The sequence below is a fragment of the Gossypium arboreum genome, chromosome 7 (genome assembly GCF_025698485.1).
Source record: "Gossypium arboreum isolate Shixiya-1 chromosome 7, ASM2569848v2, whole genome shotgun sequence".
NCBI classification, from domain to species: domain Eukaryota; kingdom Viridiplantae; phylum Streptophyta; class Magnoliopsida; order Malvales; family Malvaceae; genus Gossypium; species Gossypium arboreum.
The window spans coordinates 98,386,758-98,413,574 of record NC_069076.1 but is presented as its reverse complement, the minus strand read 5'-3'; the positions used below and the strand labels follow the sequence as shown (position 1 = coordinate 98,413,574).

At 37.1% G+C, this 26,817-nt stretch overlaps 1 non-coding gene across 1 annotated transcript; it reads right to left on the bottom strand.

The window, feature by feature from the left end:
- Window positions 1-1,794: 1,794 nt before the first annotated feature.
- On the bottom strand, window positions 1,795-1,901 carry LOC128295645 (small nucleolar RNA R71). Its single transcript, XR_008286205.1, has one exon. It is a non-coding gene; the product is annotated as a small nucleolar RNA R71 (small nucleolar RNA).
- Between the last annotated feature and the right edge of the window lie 24,916 nt (window positions 1,902-26,817).

Sequence of the window (26,817 nt, the reverse complement as noted above, 5' to 3'; positions counted from 1 at the left end):
TCCCTTTTTCAAAGAGTTATATTTTACACAGAAAATGATACTTAGGGAGGAAGAAAGCCAATCCAAAGCCTATATAAACACCCTAAGTATGTCTTAGAAAGGGGCCACTCCCCGCTAGAACTTTTCTGGAGAACAAAACCACACGTCGAGAATTACTTGAAGGAAGCCAGACGATCCATCCCAAAAGCCGAAGCTACTCCAAGACTGAAGATCTCTCTCAGAATTCCTTCAAGGGTTTTAGAGTTTTCTTTATGTTTTGTTATTTTCATACTTTTGAGATGTACTCTTATTTTATTATGAATTAAACCCCTTAGATACCTAAGGGGGTTGAAATCTATGATGGATCTTGTTATTATTATCTGAACTGTATGATAAATACTTAATTTGTTCTTAATTATGTGTCTTAATGCTTGAGTTAATATTCCAGGTATTAATTCATGATTTGATGTTCATATGCAGATGAGCAAAAGTCCATGTCTAAGAGTAGATTTGGCATAATTAAGCAGAGTTGATCGAACGCCTAGAAATAGAGTTACGAGATTTTGCTAGATTAGGGTGAAACCTAATATGGGAGTCTATAGATCAATTTACTGCTTCCCTAGGGGTTTTAATTAAGAAAGAAATTTTGATTAATTCAACTGAGGGTTAGGTGCTATTAGTCTCGAAAGAGATAATAATATAAGTTAGGGAGTCTCATGGATCAAGTCAAGTGAATAAATCGTCTGGTTCAGAGTCAGATAACAAGTGAAATCTAGGTAGATTCCTCCTTGGGTGTCGTCTTTATCAATTATTTTTCTGTAAGTCTTTTTTTCCAAATTTTCTCTTTGCTTTAGTTTAGTTAGTTAATTAGTTTAGTTAATTAGTTTAATAAACAACCCCTATTTATTTCTAGGTTAAATAATAAAAAGATAGTTATTACTAGTACTTTTGGTTCCCTTGGGTACGATATCCCAGTCTTGCCATTACTATACTATTGTTCGATATGTGCGCTTGCCTTTTCGTCGTGATAATAGTTAGTCTAGGTTTGATCTTTATTATAAATATTTATTACTTTTACGAGTCACGCGATCAAGTTTTTGGGGCCGTTGCCGGGGACCTAAAATTTTAGGAACGCTAAATTTTTATTACTTTAGCCATTTATTTTCTTGGAATTTAATTTAATTTTTATTATTTTTATTTATTAATTTACTTTTTCTTTCTCTTGGTAGGTTTTTATAGTTTATGACTAGAAGAAACCCGTCGGGACCATTACTTTTTTACGAAGAAATCGAGCGTATAGTTCGTATAAATCAAAGAGAGATAAGACGCAGCATACGATACACGGAGAACAAGCAAGAAGACGATACTCAACCCCCAACCGAAGATATGGCTGAAAACCAAGGCAATCAGCTACCTCTTGCAATTGCGGTTAATCAAAATCCTGCTCCACGTACTATGTATGATTATGCTAAACCTTCTCTAACAGGAACTGAATCTAGCATAGTTAGACCTACTATAGCTGCAAATACTTTTGAATTAAAACCTAACACTATTCAGATGATACAACAGTTTGTTCAGTTTGATGGTTTGCAGGATGAAGATCCCAACACTCACTTAGCAAACTTTCTGGAATTTTACGATACATCTAAAATCAATGGCATTTCTGATGATGCCATTCGTCTTCGGTTATTTCCTTTTTCATTAAGGAACAAAGCTAAACAGTGGTTGAACTCGTTACCACGATGGTCAATTACTACTTGGGAGCAAATGACCAAAATTTTTTTATTAAAATACTTTCCACCGGCTAAAATGACTAAATTACGTAATGATATCTCTTCTTTTGTGTAGATGGATTTAGAAACACTTTACAATACATGGGAGAGATACAAGGACTTACTGAGAAAGTGCCCTCACCATGGGTTACCGCTTTGGCTGCAAGTACAAACATTCCATAATGGTCTGAATCCCTTGACTCGGCAAATGGTTGCAACAGCTGCTGGCAGAACCATAAACAAAAAAATACCTGAAGAGGCTTATAAATGTATTGAAGAAATGTCTCTGAATAACTATCAGTGGCAAGTCATGAGGACTAAGCCAACAAAAACAGCCGGCGTTTAGAACGTCGACTCAGTTACTATGCTATCAAATCAAGTAGAACTTCTCAATAAAAAGATTGATGATTTTTTTAGTTCTACGCAGGTACATCCAGTAATGAGGTGTGACTCAAGCGGAGGAAGTGTGCATGCAGAATATCTCACAACCGAAGAGGAACAAGTCAACTATATGGGTAACAATAACTTTAGATCTCAAAATAACCTATACAGTAATACTTATAATGCAGGTTGGAGGAACCACCCAAATTTCTCCTGGGGTGGTCAAGGGAATCAAAAGCCACAAAATCCTGAGGGTTTTCAATAGTCACCTTATCAACAAGAGAAGAAATCGAACCTTGAGGAGATGCTCTCAAAATTCATATCAATTTCAGAAACCCGTTTCCAAAATACCGAGACAGCACTTAAAAATCAACAAGCATCGATCCAAGGACTCGAAACTCAGATAGGCCAACTTTCCAAACTAATCTTCAAATGACCACAAGGTAGTTTTCCAAGTAATACCGAACCTAACCTAAGGGAACAACTCAACGCAATTAATATCCAAAATAACGAAGGAGTCGTTGAGCCTGAACCAGAACCGAGACAAGAAACAGTGGTAAGCAAAGGGAGAGATAAGGTAGATCAAAATACAAACAAAGCAGTGACTATCGAATATAAACCTCGTGTGCCATACCTTAATGTGACAAGGAAAGACCACTCAGACGAACAATTCGGTAAATTCCTTAAACTTTTGAAAAAATTACATATTAACTTACCGTTTATTAAGCTTTGTCACAGATGCCAAATGCAATGAAATTTTTAAAAGAGGTTTTAGTAAATAAGTGGAAGTTGGACGAAACGTCGCATGTGGAGCTAAATGCAGTCTGCTCAGCTATTCTACAGAATAAGTTACCCCACAAATTGAAAGATTCAGGGAGTTTTACAATTCCTTGTTTAATTGGTAGTTTAGATATAAGTCATGCATTACCTGATTTAGGGGCTAGTATTAACGTTATGCCTTACAAAATGTTTAAGCAACTAGGTCTTGGGAAGCCTAAACAAACTAGGATGAGCATTCAATTGGCAGATAAAACTATAAGATTCCCTAGGGGTATTATTGAAGATGTACTCGTGAAAGTAGATAAGTTCATATTTCCCGTTGATTTCGTTATTCTAGACATAGAAGAGGATAATAACACCCCTTTGATTTTAGAGAGGCCCTTTTTAGCAACTGCTAAAACAATTATTGATGTTGGCACAGGTGAGCTTACACTTCGTGTGGGAGACAAAACGATCACCCTTCAAGCTCGTAATTCTGGCATCACATCAAACATTGAAGGTAATAGTCCACACCAATCTACTAAAACTGACAATATGACTTTGCAGAAATTAAGCTTCAAAGAAGTTCACGAGCCATGTTCCAGAAATGATAGAGGACACATTCATGGAGAACGAAGGCTACGGATAGAGGAGTTAGATGAGTGGCGAGAACACAAACCGAGAACACATGATAAACCGAAACTACGCCAAAACAAGCCTGATACCTCTCCTAATCAACTTAAGGTTGGCTATAAAGTCTTACTAGATGCCGCAGATCCCCATATTGTCACTACCACACCGAATGAGGAAATCCCTCTTATGGTACTTAGTATTTTTCCATTCGATATGGTGTAGGTGAGTCACCTAAAGTTCGGCACTTTTAAGGTAAACAACACCCGTTTAAAACCTTATTTTGATAAGATTGATAGTAGGAATGAGGAGTACGAGCTCCTCGAACCACCCTGACCATTCACTAGAGAGGTAAGTCGAGCTTAGACTGTAAATAAGCGCTTCTCAGGAGGCAACCCGAGCACTAACATATTTTGATTTCTTTATTTTTTATTTCTAACACTTTAAATAATTAGATTTATCTTTGAGTTGCAAAGTTTTTTAGCACACACGGCCAGACATAAGGGCATGCCTAAAGCCGTGGCCAAGTAGGGGAAGAAACACAGTTGTGCGATACGGCCGTGTGGAGGCAGGACATGATTTCCCCAAAACACGGAATGTGATAAATCTTCACAGCCATCCGACATGGTCATGGGTAAACTTGATAGGTGAACACAGGCATAGGAATAGAAAAGCACGGGCATGCCAAGGGCAAGGCTAGATTCTGTTTCTTCGACACGGGCGTAAGACACGCCCGTGCCTATAAGCCGTGGACAACAATACACGGGCATAGTACCCTAACACACGGGTATGGGAGAAGTGAACAAAGCTAGGTACGGCTGTGCAATATAGCCGTGTACCACACACGCCCTAGACACACAGGCGTGGGATAGTAGCCGAGCATGACCTAAATTGCAAAATTCGAAAAATACGGGCTCACCTTCAGAGTACAAGGGCGTGGGCCTAGACTGTGTGCACCTCTCCTATATAAGCAAATCACTGTTCATTTTTTTCTTCATTTCAAAACCCTAGCTGAAATCTTCCCTTCCCCACTCCCCACTCTCTAATCCCTTTTCCGGCCACCATTCCCCAAATTCTCAATTTCCCAAACCCCAAACCACCCTCAAATCCATTCCGCCTGCATCAATCTTCACTTTCCCTTCTCTTTTCCCTTCATTTTTCCTTCACACAGCTGAACACCCACACCACACGCCTGTGCTCGCCACCCTACAGCCATTTTTGGTACATTATGCCATCTTCGAGATGCAAGAAGGCTGCGGTCCCATCCTCAAAAAGATGTAGGGGACTGGGTTCTTTCTCGGTATGTGCTACAGCCGAAGTTCGGCACCCATTCCTTGAGTTTTCGCAAGCTTCGTAGGAGGAGCTATTTCATATACTATGCGCGCGACCCCTCACTACAGGTCGCTGCATTGACTGGGTTGCCATAGAGCAAGTCTAACTAGCTGATGCCATCCGCGCCTTCCTGTCCACAGACCTATGGGAGCGGTTCTTCGCTATTACTGAACCTACTTATTTATAGCTAACTTTAGAATTATGCTCTACTTTTCATTTACAGGTGGTGATGACGAACAATGATGACCCTGGCACCATTCATTTCCGATTAGGCGGTCTAGTTTGCGCGATGAGTGTCCTAGAGTTTGGAGTCGCTCTGGGATTTTACACCAATGAGTTTATGGAGGAAAAGGACATGAATGCACTACCACGCAATATCCACATTTATCCCTCCTTGTGCTGGAAGGCTTTAGCACCACTCTCTTCCACTTACGACCTCAGCCGCTCGAAGGCCTCAGCTCTCGCCCCTTCCTTACGATATCTCCATGCCATATTAGCACACATCTTGACCGGAAGGAGAGAAAGCACCAGCGTCGTCAACACCCATGACGCCTACTATTTATGGTACATGGCGAATGCACACGTGACTGACTTGGCATATTTTATCGCTTTCGTCATTTGCCATTAGACCGAGCGATATCGGAAGGGAGTAATCTCTATCGGCCCCTACGTAACGCGCTTTGCCAGACACTTCAGCCTCTTCAACACCGTGGCCCAGTTATCAGCGCTTACACTGATAGGTCAGATGTCTCCACAGGGCATCACGACTATGTTACACATGAGGATGATTGAGCATCGCTGTGGGACCGATCCTCCTCAATACCATCTCACTAATGCCATTGACGAGGAGGATCTAGAGGACATTCCTGATGATGTCCCTCCACAGCACGATGAGCCTTCTACCACGCCACTTAGGGAGCGACTAGTTCATGCGGCTGCTTCATCGGCACACCTTTCCGACCTACTCGCTCAGTTTGAGCAGTATTGCACAGCACAGTTCGAGATGATTCACGAGCGAGATCGGTGACGTGACAGGCAGATGGACGACATGCAAGCCATGATGCAGCAGCTGTGCCAGCACTTCCACATCGCCACTCCATCACCACCACCTGAGGGCCCCACTGACGAGGATAATTGAATCCTCTTATCTTTTTATTTTTATTTTTATTTTTATTTCAATTTTATTATTTTCTTTTGAAATACATATCTATATTAGTAAATTTTACTTTCTTCATTTTTCTGGTATCTCTAACAAGTAATCCTACTACACTCTCTTCCACACCAACTCTTAATAAGCTCTTTATGATTCTACAGACTTCCAAGCAAAGCTGCTAGGAATATTTTATGGAATTAGGAAACAAATGGGAAACAATACCTCACGAGTGCCATGTTCAACGACCTAATTTCTTCATCTAGCTAAGAACAATGGGAGCTACCACTTTCCCCAAACACTCCAGCCTCAGAATCAAGCTCCACATCCATATAACAGGGAGTTTCACCTCATTCCCTCTTATGATTTTCTTTATTTTGAATAATCTATCTTTGTATATTGAGGGCAATGTACATCTTAAGTGTGGGGGGTAACTTTTTGCATTATTCTCAAATCCCTGAATTTACTCTTGTGCTTAAGTGATTTTCTCATAATATTGATCGAATGAATTCTGATTGATCTATAACTATTTTTGATATGTCATGAATTAGACCATGGGAATTATGCGTGATTATTTGATTATAGGACATTAGAGAATCGAGCATGATAAATTGATATTTTGAAAACTAAAATTTTTAGATTATTTTCCTAAATTGAGGTATTATCTTGAAATCTTAAGTATACAGGAATAAAATCAAAAACCCAAATTTTTGGTGAGATTTTTGAGCCTTTTGAGCATATAGCTTTCTTTCTTGCTCACTTCTTTTGTGGTTTGAGTGTGTCAACATTGAACTGTTATTCTAGAACTTACTTTTATTATACATGTCGAAATCACACGTATGATTTGATATACTGAGATAACAAAGGCTTTTAGGATTTAACCCACTTACTCCACAAAATGCCTCCCCACATAATTAAACCCTTAGTAAACCCCCTTGAGCCTACTAACCCTTTTTATTAATTAACCCTCATCATTAACCCATTAACCCATTATTATTGAAATCCTCTTACTTAATTTACCCTTTTTTATCGGGATTATTTTTAATATTGTTACCTTACTATGTTCATCATTTTTTGTTATTGAATCAGGAAGTATGATTTCTATATTGTATTGACTTGATTTGTTCTTAAAAAAAAAACTCAGTATTATTATTGTAATTCTCAGCAAGCTAAAGTTGTCATAAGCTCATGTAATATAGTTCTAGATATTTGTTTGTGATTCAGTAATTAAGTTTTTGATAGTGGGGTAATATATTGAAATTATCTCGATTCTAACATTTGTCTCTTCGGCTTGTATCCATACCCATAACCTAAACCCCGTTACAACCATGCAAAGACCTTTTGATTTGTGTATCATATCATTTACAAGTGGTGGAGATTTGATTTTCATGCAAGCCTATAGTAATAACTTCTCATGTTAGACAGTCGACTGCTTAATCTTGAACCTTAAACACTTTGAGTGATTTGAGTGAACCTTTAGTGAGGATGTCATCTTTTGTATATTTAAGACTAAAGTTAATTACTTAGAGGAAGTGGATTACCTATGATTTTATTATCAAAATATTCGATTTAAATTGTTTGAGGCTTTTAATGCCCCTATAGTTGAATTCTCACTGTATGATTTTCTGTGGAATAACTTGTAACATTACCAGTAATGACTATTTGATTGAGAGGAATGAATTCTAACAGTAAATGAGAGTTTTGCTTGAGGACAAGCAAATGCTTAAGTGTGGGGGTATTTGATAAACGCAAAATTATACATATTTTTACCCTAAATACCTAGCATATTTATGGATGTTTATTACTAGATTTATGGATTTTGGTGCTCATAATCCAGTTATTTCATGTTTTGTACTCAAGAGAGCACCAAAAGTCAAAATGAGCCAAAAAGGGACAAAACGGACCAAATCGAGAAGATGACACGGCCTAAGCCTTGCCACACGGGCAGCTCACACGCCCGTGTTTTTCGAGGGTATCGACCAATGCTTTCATGATTCACACGGACTGGCCATTGACCCATACGACCGTGTGTAATTTAACAGATCAAACACAGCCTGGCAATCACGTCACACGGTCGTGGCATACGGGCGTGTCCCTTTTTCAAAGAGTTGTATTTTACACGAAAAAAGATACTTAGGGAGGAAGAAAGCCAATCCAAAGCCTATATAAACACCCTAAGTATGACTTAGAAATGGGCCACTCCCCTCCAGAACTTTTCTAGAGAACAAAACCACATGTCAAGAATTACTTGAAGGAAGCCAGACGATCCATCCCAAAAGCCGGAGCTACTCCAAGACTAACGATCTCTCTCAGAATTCCTTCAGAGGTTTTAGAGTTTTTTTTATGTTTTGTTATTTTCATACTTTTGAGATGTACTCTTATTTTATTATGAACTAAACCCCTTAGATACCTAAGGGGGTTGAAACCTATGATGGATCTTGTTATTATTATCTGAACTGTATGATAAATACTTGATTTGTTCTTAATTATGTGTTTTAATGCTTGAGTTAATATTCTGGGTATTAATTCATGATTTGATGTACTTATGCAGAGGAGTAAAAGTCCCTGTCTAAGAGTAGATTTGGCATAATTAAGCAAAGTTGATCGAACGCCTAGAAATAGAGTTATGAGATTTTGCCGGATTAGGGTGAAACCTAATATGGGAGTCCATAGATTGATTTACTGCTTCCCTAGAGGTTTTAATTAAGAAAGAAATTTTGATTAATTCAACTGAGGGTTAGGTGTTATTAGTCTCGAAAGAGATAATAATATAGGTTAGGGAGTCTCGCGGATCAAGTTAAGTGAATAAATCGTCTGGTTCAGAGTCAGATAACAAGTGAAATCTAGGTGGATTCCTCCTTGGGTGTCGTCTTTATCAATTACTTTTCTTCAAGTCTTTTTTCGAAATTTTCTCTTTGCTTTAGTTTAGTTAGTTAATTAGTTTAATAAATAACCCCTCTTTATTTCTAGGTTAAATAATAAAAAGATAGTTATTACTAATACTTTTGGTTCCCTTGGGTACGATATCCCGGTCTTTCCATTACTATACTATTGTTCGATAGGTGCGCTAGCCTATTCATCGTGATAATAGTTAGTTTAGGTTTGATCTTCATTATAAATATTCATTACTTGTTACGAATCACGCGATCAGATTTACAGCCAACCGAAAAAGACGAGTTACTCAAAGTTTTAAATGAGCAAAAAAAAGCCATAGCCTGGAAGATTTTTGACATAAGAGGGATTGATAAACCATAATTTATACATATTTTTATCCCATATTTAGCTCATTTATGGATGGTTTCTCCTTAAACTTGGTGAATTCTATGCTCCTAATCCTTTAACTTCATGTTTTATACTTAGGAGAGCATAAGAGAGTAAAAAGAGCGAGAAACGGGCCGAAAGCGAAGAATATAGACCCACGTGGAAAATTAACACGGCCTGGACTTTCTTACACCGGTGTGTCACATGGCCGTGTCCCTTTGGCAGGATTAAATTTCAACTTACACGGGTGGATCACACGCCTGCGCCCATTTAACAGCCTTAACCACGACCTTAAGTAATTGCACACAGGCGTGTCACACGAGCGTGTCCTTGCCAAGCCCAAGTTTAGTCCAATTTGAAAAAGGGTAATTTTGAGGGCTCTTAGGCATTCCAAAGCCTATTTAAACACCTGATGAGGCACTTAGAAGGGGGACGCAGAGTAGAAAGCAATGAATCACTCAAGGAAAGCTGATTGATCCATCTTAGAAGCTGGATTCATCATCAAGACTGAAAATCTCCCTTCAAGTTCCTTCAGGAGTTTTGGGTTTTCTTATGTTTTGTTATCTTTATGCTTTTGAGATGTTGTCTTTCATAAGTATGAACTAAACCCCCTAAATACCTAAGAGGAATGAAACCTAAGACAGATCTTGTTATTATTATCTGAATTGTATGATAAATATTTGACTTATTCTTAATTTTTTGTTTCTTAATTCTTGTTTTGATATTCCAGGATATTGATTTAAGCTAAGCTCTTATTCAGAGGAGGATAGACCCTGTCTAAGAGTAAATTTGTTATAATTAAGCGGAGTTGATTGCGCGCCTAGAGATAGGGTGACAAGATTTTGCCGGATTAGGGTGAAACCTAATAAGGGAATCCATAGATCGAGTTAATGCAATTCTATGGTGTTAATTAGAAAGAGATTTCAATTATTCAACTTAGGGTTAGATGTTATTAGTCTCGAGAGAGATAATAATATAATTTAGGGATTTCTACAGATCAAGTCAAATGAATAAATCATCTGATTCAGAGTCAAATAACAAGTGAAGTCTAAGTGGATTTTTCCTTAGGTATTGTCTCAATCAATCGAATTTTCCCAAAAGTATTTTCTCAAGTTTTCTTTCTGTGCATTCTTAGTTAGTAATTAGTTTAGATAACCAAACCTCTTAATTTTTAGGCTAGATAATAAAAAGGAAGTAAATACTAGTACTCGTGGTTCCTTTGGGTTCGACAATCCCGTCTTGCTGAACTATACTGCTGTTCGATAGGTACACTTGCCTTAATTATGATAATAAGTTAGTCTTAAGAACGTTTTATTTATAAATCTTTAAAACCTGTTACAAATATCACGCAATTAGGGATTAACCCTTCTTTTTACACACATAAAATTTTAATGGAAGATGAATTCAAACCCTGTTTGCAAGCGCAAAGACGGTTGAATCCTAACATGAAAGACGTTGTAAAAGCTGAGGTAATTAAACTTCTAGCTGCTGGAATTATTTATCCTATCTCTGACAGTTCCTGGGTGAGTCCTGTACAGGTTGTTCCTAAGAAATGAGGCATGAGTGTCGTCGCCAATGAGAAGAACGAATTAATTCCAACACGAACAGTTATGGGATGGAGAGTCTGCATCGACTATAGGAAATTGAACGATACCACAAGAAAAGATCACTTTCCCCTACCATTCATTGATCAGATGTTGGAAAGATTATCTTGACATATGTATTATTGCTTCCTAGATGGACTCTATGGTTATTTCCAAATCCTAATAGCTCTTGAGGATCAAGAGAAAACGACATTTACATGTCTGTACGGTACATTTTCTTATCGACGAATGCCTTTTGGATTATGTAATGCCCCTGCTACTTTTCAGCGATGCATGTTGGCCATTTTTTATGAATTCGTGATGACATCATGGAGGTATTTATGGATGATTTATCGGTATTCGGTAACTCTTTCCATCTTTGCCTTAAAAATTTAAAACGAGTTTTAATTAGATGTGAGAAAACAAATCTTGTACTGAATTGGGAAAAATGTCACTTCATGATTCGTGAAGGAATTGTGTTAGGCCATAAAATCTCTAGTAAGGGAATCGAGGTTGATAAAACAAAAGTTGAAACTATTGAGAAATTACCTCCCCCTAATTCAGTTAAGGTTATTCGTAGTTTTTTAGGTCATGCTAGATTTTATAGACGATTTATTAAAGACTTTTCTAAAATAGCCAAGCCTTTAACAAATTTGCTAGAGAAAGATGTACCTTTCAATTTCAGTCAGAATTATTTAGAAGCGTTCAAAATCTTAAGGATAAATTAATTAACACTCCAATTATAGTTGTACCTGATTAGAATTTACCTTTTGAACTAATGTGTGATGTGAGTGATTTTGCAGTAGGAGCGGTTTTTGGACAGCGAAAAGATAAGCACTTTCAACCGATTTATTATGCTAGCAAAACATTGACAGCTGCACAAGAAAATTATACGATGACCGAGAAAGAATTATTGCTGTGGTTTTTGTATTCGATAAATTTAGACCATATTTAATATTATCTAAAGTGGTCGTTTACACTAACCACTTAGCTTTTCGATACCTCCTTATTAAAACAGATGCAAAACCTCAACTAATAAGATGGATTTTATTGTTGCAGGAATTCGATTTAGAAATTCAAGATAAGAAAGAGCAGAAAATCCTGCAGCAGATTATCTATCCAGATTAGAAAACCCACATCTCAATGAACTGAACGAACATGAGATAAATGTCTCATTCCCTGAAGAACAACTTTTTGCTATCTCTAACTCTAAGAAACCTTGGTTTGCAGACATTGCAAATTATTTAGCCGCTAACATTATACCAAAAAGGTTGACACATCAGCAAAATAAGCGATTTTTTACTGATGTGAAAAATTATTTTTGGGAAGAACCTTTTCTTTTTCATATATTTGCAGATCAAGTAATTTGAAGATGTGTTACAGAGACAGAAACGATTAAAATTTTAGAGTATTGCCACTCAGGACCAACTGAGGGACATTACAGTGGAATTAGGACCCATATGAAACACTCGAATTAGGTTTTTACTGGCCCACACTATTCAAAGACGCCAATAGGTATGTTGCTACTTGCGATAAATGCAAACGAACAAGTAATATCTCTAAACGTAATGAAATGCCCTAAGCGTACATGCTCTCATGTGAAAATCTTTGATGTATGGGGTATTGATTTCATGGGTCCATTCCCTAGCTCATTTGAGAATAAATACATATTAGTAGCCGTTGATTATATGTCTAAATGGGTGGAAGCCCAAGCCTTAGCTACTAATGATGCTAGAATAGTGGTGAAGTTCCTTAAGAAACTTTTCTCTCGATTTGGATCACCTAGAGTAATCATCAGTGATAGGGGCACTCATTTCTGTAATACTTAATTTGATAAAACTCTTAAGAAATATGGAGTTTATCACAAAATTGCTACCCCTTACCATCCTCAAACTAGTGGACAAGTCGAAGTCGCTAATCGAGAACTTAAACGCATTCTAAAAAAAAATGTAGAGTTAAATAGAAAGGATTAGGCAAAAGAAAATAGATGATGCTTTATGGCCTATAGAACTGCTTTTAAGACACCCATAGGAACATCCCCTTATAGACTTGTTTATGGGAAGAGTTGTCATTTACCGTTTGAATTGGAACATAAAGCATACTAGGCTATAAAATTTCTAAAATTTGATCCCAAACTCGCAGGTGAAAGGAGATTGATGCAGCTGAACGAGTTAGATGAATGGTGAGCTACTACTTATGAGAATTCACGAATATACAAGGAAATAACAAAGCGCCGCCATGATGCTCGTTTAAAGCAAAACAAGCAATTTGAAGTTGGAGATCGTGTCCTGTTATAAACTTAAGGCTCAAATTGTTCCCTGGGGAAGCTTAAATTACGATGATCAGGTCCTTTCGTAGTCCAAACCGTCTTTCTATATAGCATAGTAGAGGTAAGTCACCCAACTCAAGGTACTTTTAAGGTAAATGGACATCGACTTAAACTTTATAACGGTGAGGATTTCAAAGAGAAGGGAGAGGAGCTACGGTTCTGCGAACCTGAATAAACATACCTACTAGGTAAAGTCAAGCTTAAACTCTAAATAAGCGTTTCTCGGGAGGCAACCCGAGCACTAACCCCACTAAATAACTTAGTTTTTTTTTCCTTTTTGTTTTATAATCTGATTGCAGGTATTTTCAGCATACACGGTCTAGCACACGGGCATGCTTTTGGCCGTGGAATCCCCACGGGCAAGCGACACGGGCTTGGCCATGGCTGTGCTAAAACAGGATAAATATTTTTCTCAAGATAGGATGACACATGGGCTGCGATGAATAGCCACGGCCGTACGACATGGCCGTATGCACAACACGGCTAAGGGACACGGGCGTGTCCTAGGCCGAGGTAAAACTACATCTTAATTTCCAAAAAAGATCACCAGAGACACGGCCTACTATAAATCACTACGGTCGTGCGAGGCGGCCGTGGGTGACACACGGCCTGTACCACAGGCATGCTTGAGGCCATGTGAAAACTTGCCCAAAATTTGAAACGATAAACGAATTTCAGAATAGAACACGAGAGTAGGCCATAGCCATGTTCAACAGCCATGCACAATCTTGACTAATTGACATGGGCGTGTTGGATTGGACACGGGCGTGGAAGAAACGAAGCGAGCACCACATTACCTTACAATATGGTCGTGTGGGTCACACGGCATAAACACAAGGGGATTTCTGCAGGCCGTGTGCGATACTGACTTGAAGCATCAAACCATAAGCATAAGCTATGAACACGGGCGTGGTGAACCTAACACAAGCGTGGGAGAAGCGAACGATCGTACACACGGCCGTGCGACGCGGGCGTGTGCACCACACGGCCTGAGGACACGGGCGTGTCGAAGCAACCGTGTACAATCCTGACTACGAATTTCACGAAAAACACGGGCTAAGAGCGTACCACAAGGGCGAGGGCCACCACCGTGTGGCTTAAAACAGGGCTTACACGACCGTGACCCCTTTTTTTTAATCCTCCTAACCCTAATTCTCCCTTTACCCTTCACTATTCATCATATTCTTCAACAAGCCCCTATTCTCCTTCTTCCTCAACCCTTCCACCTCTCATCACGCACCACCTCGCTCTTACACCGAGCACCACCAAGCACCACTACGTTTGTCCATCCTTTTCTCTCAATTATCTTCATTTCTTTTACTATCTTTATTTTATTTTTTGTTTCATTTGACTATTTTTGGTTATTCTTTACACTGTTAATAATATTTATGCTTGTGATTCTTATTTTTGTTTAGTGATTTTCCATTTTACTGCTAATAGTGCTTGACCTATGCATAATACTACATTCACTCATTTTTGGTCTTTTGTGTTTCTATGGATTTCATTTCTTCCTACTCTACCACACCATATTTCGTATTATCATCTGACTTCATCTTTGTTTCATTGTTTCTTCATCTATTTACTACTTCTATGTCTAACATAAGTTGTCTATGTCAGTTCCTAGGTATTCTTTATCATTATTTCTCATATTTCTATTGCTAATAACTTGATTTGTCTTTTAGTTGATATTTGTTTATTTTTCAGTACTATTTTCTCACTAAGATTTATCATTATTCTTTTGGTCCTTTGATTCCTATGCAGTGTCACTATTTAGTTTTGGCATGCTTGATCATTTGTCCATGCTATTTTTTGACCAATTTATTATTTTGGACTACCCAGATTTTTGGCTTACAGGTGTGGGGATTATTTTATTGATAACTTAGTCTTTTATTTGCAGACATTATGACGAACCCAAAGGCAAGAAAGCTGCGGTTCCTGCCTCAAAAAAACAAAAAGGAGAGACATCTTCCTCGGGTCCCACTACCGAGATACGACACCCATTCCTCCAATTCCCACTACGTCCTCAAGAAGAACTATTTCATATTCTACGTGCCTGACCTCTTGGTGTGAGACGTTGCATCGGTTGGGTCGTACTAGAGAAAGTCCACCTAGTTGATTCGGTACGGGCCCTCCTTGCCACAGCTCCGTGGGATAGATTCTTTGATATCATCGAGCCGACATATTTGGAATTCACCTTGGAACTCGGTTCAAATTTTCAGTTACAGACAGTGATGGCGGAATACGACGACCCAGGAACAGTTCAATTCCACCTTGGCGGTCTAGTACGACAGTTGAGTGTCCCCGAATTTGGAGTTGTCTTAGGACTCTATACCAATGAGCTTATAGAGATAGACCATTTCCCCCACGTCCATCACCACATCCATCATTCACCTTCATCGTATTGGGTCGACCTCCACCCTGCTACAGGTATTTATGATCCTAGCCGTTCAAAGGTATCGGCTCTAGCTCCAACTTTGCGCTATCTCCACGCCCTTTTGGCACACACATTAACAGAGAGGCGAGAGAGCACCGGCGTCGTCAACACTCATGACGCATACTTCCTGTAGAGCATGAGCCATGGGCATATTTTTGATCTCGCTTACTTTGTTGCCATTGCCTTTCGCCACCAGACAGAATGACACCGAAAGGGAGTCATCAACATTGGCACATATGTGACTCGTCTAGCGCGATATTTTGGGCTCTTGAATATAGTGGCGCAGTATTCATTGCTCATTCTCATTGGCCAGATGTTCCTACAGGGCATCCAAAGTATGTTCCATATGCGAATGATTGAGCGTCATCGTGGGTTCGACCCTCTTCAATATCGACTTGCACGAGCTACTGATGAGGAGGACACCGAGGATATTTCTGATGATATCCTTGCATTTCAAGAGGACCCACATTCACAGCCACCACCGAGTCACCGACCAGTTCATACGGCTACTTCACTGTCTGAGGTTTCTGACCACTTTCGTCACTTTGAGCAATATTGCACTCAGCGATTCGACAGCATCGAGGTGACGTTACAACAAATTTGCCAACATTTTCACATATCGCCTCCAGCACCACCACCTCACGGTCCAGCTGTCGACGAGGACTATTAAGTCCATCTAATTTTCAAATTGTTTTTCTTTTTCTTTTATTTTTATTTTTATGTTTATCTTGCACTTTCGTTATCATTTCCTTACAAAACTTCTATTAGTATAATTTGAATTTTCTTTTATCTAGTTATTTTATTATTATAAACCATAACAACCCTATACATATAAATCCTTAAAAAATTCTTGATGGCATCGCAGTTTCAAAAGGTTCAGTTGATGGGTACTACTAAAGAATAAACAAACAATCCTCCACGACTGCCATGTCCTGCTCGACCACGACCATAGCCACCACGACATCAACCACCATGATAACCTCTTCGCTGGGTACCGTGATTGTGGAACCCAACCTCTACCACCACCTTCACCTCTATCTACATGTCACATACACATTACTTTGAATGCCTCTAAATCTGTTTCCTCTCTTTCAAGGATTACATCCAAATTTAGGGCAGTTTTGCTTCTCTCTCTCTCTTCTGATATTATGTTTATATTGCTGTTATCTATCTCTGTACATTGAGGACAATGTACATCTTAAGTGTGGGGAGGTTATTTATGTGATTATCAGAAAAAGACCTGAATTTTTATCTTGTTCTCAAATAATTTCCTCATATTACTATTAGAATGAATCTTGATTGACTTATGATTTTTTTTTGATATGTTTTGAATTAAATCATAGGTAACTATGCATTGATTGTCTAAGTTTTAAGACAGTAGAGGATCAAGCATGATAAGTTGACTTTTGAGAATTAAAATTTCTAGGTTGTTTCCCTGAATCGAGGTATGATCTTGAAGTTTTGAATTTACAAGATTGACATCAAATACCTATAAATTTCGTGAGATTTTGAGCCTTTTAGAGCATATATCTTTCTTGCTCACTGATTGTTTTTATGAGTATGTTAACAGTGATTTGCTATTCTAGAACTTGCATTGATTATACATGTCGAGACCACACATTTGATTTGATATACTAAAATGATAAAGGCACTTAGGTTCTAACCCATTTACCCCATAAAAAGCCTACCAACATAATTGACCCCTAGTGAACCCTTTTGAGCCTTAACTATTATTTCTCGACTTTACCCCTTTATTTTAACCTACGACTTATCCCTTTTTGATTCATTAAGAATTTCTCCCTTTTTATTGACTTCCCTTTTATCAAGATTTAATTTGATTAGTTACCTAATTATCTTCGTTCATTCCAGTTGTTGAATTATTCCTTATTATGTATTTTCCATTACTGTTCTTATTCTTAAAAGAAAAATCGTATATTCATTCAAATTACATATTGTTCTAAAGAGCTTGGATAAGTTATTGTATTGAGAGAAAAGCTCCCTTCATTAGTTTTGGTTAGTGTTAATTCTGGCACTTGTTTGTAATTCAATAATTAGCTTTATTTTTTTTTTAAGTTTGGTAATCTATTAAATTAATCTCGATTCTAACCCTCTTTTGCAGCCTTTATCCATACCTTTAACCGAAGCCCCATTACAACCCAGTTAAAGACCTTTTGATTTGTGTATCATTTCATTATAGTGGTGGAGATTTGATTTTCATGCAAGCCTATAGTAATAACCTTTCATGTTTAACTATTGAGTGCTTAATTATTAAACCTTAAACACTTTGAGTGATTTGAGTAAATCATTAGTGAGGATGTCAACCTTGTCAATTTGGAATTAAAGGTGATTACTTAGATAAAGGGGATATGCTTTTATGATTGAAATCCTCAATTTGGATTGTTTGAAACTTAATGTTCTTATAATTAAGCTCTTAATGTATGATTACTTCTGGATTATTTCGAACATTATTAATGAGAATTATAAGTTAAGAAGGATCTATTTTATTTGTAAGTTGAGGATTTTGCTTGAGGACAAACAAATGCTTAAGTGTGGGGATATTTGATAAACCATAATATATACATATTTTTTTACCCCATGCTTGGCATATTTATGGATGATTTTTCCTTGGTTTCATTGAATTTGATGCTCATAATCCTTTAATTTCATGTTTTATACTCAAGAAAGCTTAGGATAACAAAAAAAATGAGAAATGGGCCAAAAACGGACAAATTAGACCTAAATCAGTGTTTCACATGGCCTAGGCACTTCCACACGGGTGATCCACACGCTCGTGCGTGACACACGGGTAGACCACACGCCCGTGTGTCATGGCCGTGTCGACATTAATCCAAGTCAGAGTTGCACACGGCCTGAAACGGGCATGGCACACGGCCGCGTCCCTGTTGAGCCTAACTCTAGTTCTACTTGAAAAAGGCTAATTTTGGGCATTCGAAAATCTATATAAACACCTTAGAAGAGGATTAGAGGGAGGAAGAGAGGAAAGTAAAAAATACTCAAAGACAGCCATCAGAATCACCTCAGAGGCAGGATCTACATCAAGACTGAAGATTTCCATCCAATTTCCTAGAAGTTCTTTGGGTTTCTTTATGTTTTGTTGTTTTCCAAACTTTGAGATGTTTTCCATTATTATTATGAACTAAACTCCCTAAATACCTAAGGGAGATAAAACCTAAGACGGATCTTATTATTATTTGAGTTATATGATAAATACTTGTTCTTATTCTTAATTGTGAATTTAACCCTTGCTTTAATATTCTAGGATATTAATTCAGGTTTTTGATGTGCTTATTCAGTGGAGCAAAAGTCCCTGTTAAGAGTATATCATTCATAATTAAGCGGAGTTGCATGCAATCTTAGAGATAGGACGACTTAAATTTGTCGGATTAGAGTCAAATGTAATAAGGGAATCCACAAATCGAGTTAATGCGACAATAGGGTTTTTAATTAGAAAGAGATTTTGATTAATCAACCTAGAGTCAGTTGTTTTAGTCTCGAGAGAGATATTAACATAAATCAGAGATTTCTACGGATTAAGTCAAGTGAATAAATTGTCTAACTCAAAGGTAATAAGTGAAGTTTAGGTGGATTCTTCCTTGGGTATTGTCTTCTCCATCGGTTTTCCAAAAAGTATTTTCCAATTTTAATCTCTGTCGTAATCTTAATTAATTAGATAATTAGTTTTAGATAAAATATTCTCTTGCTAGACAATAAAAAGATAGTAATTACTAGTACTTTTAGTCCTCGTAAGATACGATATTTCCGGTCTTACCATAACTATACTACTGTTCGATAGGTGCACTTGCCTTAAGTCGAATTTTTAGTTAGTTTAATGACCATCAAAGTTTTGCCATGTAAACAAAGAGCGTTCACGTCAACGCATTTTTGTTGACATGACAAAATCGCTCCTTCAAGGACGCGTTTTGCTGGAATTTCCCTTTAGAATGCCCCTACGTGGACGCTTTTAGTGATTTCGGGCCATTCCAGTAAATAATGAAAAAGTGGGCCATTTCCATAAATTAAGTAAGAAATGAGCCTTTATTGGTAAAATGGTTAAGTTACACATATAATTTAAAAAATTTTCTTTTACCCACACAATGGATGTCATGTAATCTAATATTAATAAAATTTGTATTTATCAAGATCTTGTCAAACTTAACATGTATATTAATAATATGATTTATTAAAATTTTAATTTGAGTTGATATCATAAAATATAAAATTAAAATAGTTATACAAACATTTTTTTAAAAGTTATATATCTGTGTAAATTTTTAAACCACCTTTTAGTATATTTTTTATTTTTATTTTGATACGAGATAAAACAATTTTCTAAAGGGTCATTTAATAAATAAATATATTTTCTTGTCATAATTATTATAATTATATAAAAAATTATATGTACTTTTATTGAGATGGTGTCACCTATTAACCAAAAATTATTTTATTTGCAAAATGAGTTATATGTTTATGTGCGTGTTTTTATCTATTTATATTTTTATAAATTAATAAAAATGTTCAAAATAAAATTTGAACCGAAGCTATCGTGCATATAAAATTTTTTCCTTTACCATTTAAACTAAATCAATTTTTTTAAAGGCAAATTCATTATTTTATTTAATGAATAGAATCATACAATTCAGAGAGAAAATAATAACAAACACTCGTCGTAGATGGTGAAAAACAAGCTCCATCAATACAATAATGGCTTTAGCCTCAGCATCAATAGAACATTATAAGACATTGTGTGACAGCCCTAATGTGACCCTAGTCGGAAAATGGTTTCGGGACCACAAAACCGAGTCATAAAAATAATTAACCGTCATATTTGATGCTTATTATATGTATATATGCATGTGTGAAAATTTCATGTTTGAATTTTGTTAATTGTAAGTGAATTTTGTTAAATAGGACTTATGTGAGAAAATTTAGAAATGTGTTAGGCAAATGTTGAAGTGACTTATTAATACATGTTAGAAAATGCTTGTACTTGCATGTCAAATTAGCCAAATTTGACATAGTGGTAAACCATGTTATAGATTAAAGAATATTATAACTATTTTATGCTAATAATTTTATGTTACAAAATGAAATAATGAATAAAGTTAATAAAATACTAGTTAGTGGGAGGAGAAACCAAAGTTAGCCTATGTTTTCTCCTCCATTGCCGTAACTAGAGTATGTTTTCTCCTCCATTGTCGTAACTAGAGAAAGAAGAGGAAGAAAAGTCTTTAGGGAAGAAAATTCGGCTAAGGTGGATAGCTAAAGTAAGGTAAGTTCAATGTCATTCTTGGAAAAACTTATGCACCATTTGGATGATTAGTTTAAATTCTACCTATTTTATGGTTTGAAGATAGGTTTTGTATGAGTTAAGTTTCGGTTAAGGTGGATTGTTTTGATGTCATTAGCATGCTAAGTGTGAAGCTTTGTAATGATACATGTGATGGTGGATTGATAAATTGGGTTTTATAAGGAAATTATGCCATAGCCGAATGTATCTTGAAGAAGATGTAATATGTGCTTATTATAAGTATATGTGTATTCGGCTAATGAGTTTGAATTGAAGTTTCGATAGGTTGTGGGTTGAGTGGCCGAGTGAATTATAGACTTTGCAAGGATGGAATTTCCTTATAAGTTGTGTGTGTATGGCTTTATTTGTTAATGACATTTAACAATATTATATGCTTAAAATTGATGTAGTATAAGTTACCAATGTTCTTGCCGAATGTGTGTTTGATAATAGAGGAGTTTGTTATTGAATGTTTAAATAAATTCGATAATTAAAAATGGTAAGTCAATTGAAGAAGCCATACTTTGTGTGCTTAAATTTCTTAGTGAACATTCGGCTATGTCCCTAGTGACTGGATGAATTGATAAAAATTGTTTATAGAGAATTGCTTTGCTATGCTTATGTTAATAATATGAGAAATGAATTAATATGGTCTTAGTGTACCGATTAGGAGCTAAGAAGTTGAACTAAAGATAGAAGATTTTGAGTAAATGTTTCATGGACATTTTCTTTTGGCATTTAGTTCCTATGAATTCAAGCTTATTAAGTGGCCACCTATTCGGCTCTTAATGATTTTTATGTCATGAATAATGAGTTGATGAAAAGGTTTAATATGACTAAACTTGTTTAACATAGCTCAAGAGCATAGAGGGGCAACATCGGATAGAGGAAAAGCGAAAGTCACGGAATAGCCAAACCGAGAATTGTTCAGAAGGATATAAAGTAAGTTTTGAGTAATCGCCTTTAGTATAAGATTTACGATGCCTTGATATGTATATGCTAGATGAACATTATCTTTTAGTCCTATTTGATCTAAGATGTGTGGTAAATAATTTAATTATATGACATTTAGTTGAATGGTTAATTCGGGTTAAATTGGATTGATGAAAGGTAGATGTGATTTGTTTGTATGATCTTCAAAACGAAATGAAAATGATGGTGTATATTTTACCCTTATATACGAATGGAGCAATTGAATTACCAATGTGATAGGCTATGTGAAAGGTGTTACCATGTGAATATATATATATGCGAGAATTATATCCGGACTTTATGTCCGCAGGCTATATGCGAGAATTATATCCGGACTTTATGTCTGCAGGCTATATGCGAGAATTATATCCGGACTTTAGGTCCGCAGGCTATGTGCTGGACATATATCTGGATTTAAAGTCTTGAAGGCTTTATGCTAGTGACTGGATTCGGGTTCTAACCTAGCAGGCTTAATGTCGATAATTCGACTAAGGTTATGAATTGAATGTACTATACAGTATGAAAAACAGTACGCATTTCGGATACCTTAAGCGAACCCACTTTTAGATTGAAGTTTCATATATAAGGAATGGAATGTGCATATGTATGTATAGATATACGTATGGATGAATATCGCATCTATGAATATGAAAATAACTACTTCGGACGATGTCTTTATTTATATGAAGGTATACGATTAAATGATTTCTATAATTCATGGTTATGATCGAGGTTGAGTTGTGATCTCTTTGTATGTTAGTGTATATATATATATATACGTAATTTGAGCAAAAAGGAATACAGTGATTCGAGTTTAATATTTTGAATGTTGACTTATATGTCAAATTTTACCTGCTTAAAATTACTTAAGACTTACTAAGCATCATTTTGCTTACTCGTTACCTTGTTTCCTTGTGTTATAGATTTTGTTCGTCACCATCGGACTCGGACGTGTCAAAGTCGAAGTCATCCACACTATCTAAGCCACTTTTTGGTACTCTTCAGTTGAACTTGATAATGGCATGTATAGGGCTGACCCTTGTTGTTGAATTAAGTATCTTTTGGTAATGTATATTCGTATAGCCATGCGAAAATAGCTTGTATATTTTGAGTATAACATTATGATCATTTTGTATATATGGTCTTATGATATGGTTATTAAGTGATGTGGAAATGTTTGGTAATGATTAGCCATTGGAATGGCCAATCATGGTCCTATTGGTGCCACGTATGTCATGGCTAATCGTGATTATACTTGGAAATAATGTATGTCAAATTACTAGTTGATTCATGGAAAACTATGAAATAGGTAAAATTTACCTTAAAATAGATCTGACAGCAGTAGTGATGTGAATTTGAAAATCACTAAAAATAATAAAATGGAATTAAATAATGAATAAATTATGTAATCGAATATTGATGAGTCTATTTTCATATGAAAGAAACGAAACGATCATATGAGCCGTATTTTAAGAGATGTTTAAGTTTTCGTGAAACAGGGCCAGAGCGATTTTTGGATCCCCTGTTCTGAATTTGGAAATTCACCATAAATTAACCAGAGATAATTAGAAGTCATGATTTATATGTACAGATTCCTTTTTGAGTCTAGTTTCATTAGAAACAAACGGCATAAGTATTGAAGCCTTGTACAGGGAGATATCTAAGTCGTAATGCATGAAGGTTAGTGTAGTCGAACCCTGAAACAGGGGAGATTTTAGCTAATAAACTGTACTAATTGGCCCGACCAAAAATTCTAGAAAAAAAATTAGTAAATATATGTATGAGTCTAGTTTCAGGAAAAATTTACGGAATTGGATTTCGAGTTTCGGAACTCGAGATATGATTTTTAGAGTGACTGTGATGCAGTTAGCTAGCTCGTCTGGAAATTTTAAAAATGAATTGTATGAGCTGTTTAAGTAAGGAATTAAGTCCGTTAGCACCTCGCGTTCGACTCCGGCAATGGTCTCGAGTACAGGGTGTTACATTTAATTGGTATCAGAGCTACGGTTTAGTCGATTCTAGGACTACCGTAATACGTAAGGGAATAGCTATACATGCCATTATGTGTTTATCTGATAGTGTGGTGATTTCTGACAGTTAAAAATGTGTTTATTTATAGTAATAGATCCTGATCCCAACCGAGCGGTAGCTGATGATGTTGAGAGTGTAGAGCCTGCTCTCGCACATGGGACGGCGCGGTGGACTCTCAACCTATTGCTAGTAATCGAATGATGAAGCTAAGCGTGCTTTTATAGCGTGATGAATGATTGGTTCAATCAAGTATATTCGAACTAATACGATCGTCCCACAACCCCCACCCCGACTAATACAAACCTCGCACTGTAATATCTCCCGAGTTGACCCGTCGAGGTTGAACAAGCCCCGATTGATAGGATTCGGAAGCATGGGGCTACCGAGTTCAAGGCTCTTGACAAGTGATGATCTTTGCAGTCGAGTGAGTTTTGGCTTGATAATACCGTTCGTGTGTTCGATGAATTATCGTGCACACGATGAATGTTTAAAATGTGCTATATCTCATTACGTGATTTCGCCTACTATTGGTGGAATACTTTGGTTTCGTCGTGCCGAGAGAACGGGTTACTTGGGAATTCTTTCAAACCGAAGTTCCACAAGAAATATATCAGTCAAAGAGTCATCGATCAGAAACGGAAAGAATTTCTTGAGTTTAAGCGAGGTTCTATGTCGATTCATCGATTATGAGCGAAAGTTTGTCGACTTAGTAGATACGCCGGAATGTGTTTAAATCGAGGCTATCATGTAAACGCAACGAGGACGGGTTGAACGAAGATATAAAGCGTATGTTGGCATTCTTAAAATTAGAGAATTTGTAGTACTTGTCGAACGAGCTTGCAAAGCCGAAGAGCTCAATAAGGAGAAAAGAAAAGCTGAAGTGGAAGCAAGAGAATTTCGTAAGAGGTTTTCGGGAAAGCCCTTTCAACAATCATCAAAGAAATTTAGAAGTGATCCAGGTCGATCTAAAGACGCTTTGGGCTTTTCCAAATGAGATCGTGATCGACCCCACAATAATCTGTGAGTCACTTCGGTTGCCAGTGTTGGAAATGATCGTAGGGATGGAATGAGTGCGAGATTGCGGTAAATGGCATTCGGGAGTTATAGATTCCATGACCGCTCTGTTATAAGTGCGGATCAGTGACCACTTTATCAAGGATTGCCCGAGGTCGTCTCGAAGCAGAATGTAAATCAGTGGGAAACCGGGTGCTACTCTCGCCGAGGTAGACCATCTAAAATGCGGGAATGCTAGTGGCGGTCGAGAGGATCTAGAGATGTTACCACCAGATCTGAGGCTCGTGCTCCTGCTAGAGCTTATGCTATACGTGCACGCGAGGATGCTTCTTCGCCTGATGTTATTACCGGTACATTCACTCTCTTTGATACTCATGTGATTGCTTTGATTGACCCTGGTTCTACTCATTCTTATATATGTGAGACTTTAGCATCTAGTAAGACTTTACCTGTTGAGTCTACTGAGTTCGCTATTAGAGTGTCGAATCCCTTGGGTTATTATGTACTTGTTGATAAGGTGTGTAAGAAATGTCCCCTAGTAATTCGAGGTTCCTGTTTTCTGGCTGATTTGATGCTTTTACCGTTTGAGGAATTTGATGTTATCCTCGGGATGGATTGGTTGACCGTACATGATGCAATTGTAAATTGCAAAAGTAAGACCATCGATTTGAGATGTGCAAATAATGAGATAATCCGAGTTGAGTCTACTAATTGGAACGGATTACCAACAATAATATCCTCAATGTTAGCTCAAAAATATGTGAGAAAGGGGTGTGAAGCGTATCTTGCATACGTACTAGATAATAAAGAATCAGAAAAGAAACTTGAATCGGTACCAGTGGTTTGTGAATATCCGGATGTTTTTCCCGAAGAATTACCGGGGTTACCACCTGTTCGGGAGGTAGAGTTTGGCATTGAACTTGCACCTGGGACTACACCGATTTCGATAGCTCCGTATCGTATGGCACCAACGGAATTGAAAGAATTGAAAACTCAATTGTAAGAGTTGACGGATAGAGGTTTTGCTCGACCGAGTTTTTCACCTTGGGGTGCACTAGTATTGTTTGTGAAAAAGAAGGACGGAACCATGAGGTTGTACATCGACTATCGTCAGCTGAATAAAGTGACAATAAAGAATAAATATCTGTTACCACGTATTGATGATTTGTTTGATCAACTAAAGGGAGCCTCAGTGTTTTCAAAGATAGATTTGAGATCGGGTTATTATCAGTTGCGAGTTCGAAATTCAGATATACCCAAAATTGCTTTTAGAACGAGATACGGTCACTACGAGTTCTTAGTGATGCCATTTGGACTCACTAATGCCCTTGCGGTATTTATAGATTTGATGAATCGGATCTTCAGACAGTATTTAGATCGATTTGTAGTTGTGTTTATTGATAACATTTTGGTCTATTCGAGGGATGAAACCGAACATGCTAAACACCTGAGATTAGTGTTGTAGATTTTACGGGATAAACAGTTATATGATAAGTTCAGTAAATGTGAGTTCTGGTTGAGAGAAGTTAGCTTTTTGGGTCATATGGTATCTGCATCGGGTATTCGAGTTGATCCGAGCAAAATTTCAGCCATACTTAACTGGAAGCCTCCGAGAAATATTACTGAGGTTCGGAGCTTTTTGGGACTTGCTTAGGTTACTACTGACGGTTTGTAAAGGTTTCTCGATGATAGCCACACCAATGACGAAACTACTTGAAAGATGTTAAGTTTGAATGGACGAGAAAAATGTCGAAAAGTTTCGATCAACTAAAACTTATTTGATGAAGCTCAATACTAGTGCGGCCGAATCGGGCAAAGAGTTTGTCATTTACGATGATGCATCCTTACTTGGGTTGGGTTGTGTATTGATGCAAGAAGGTCG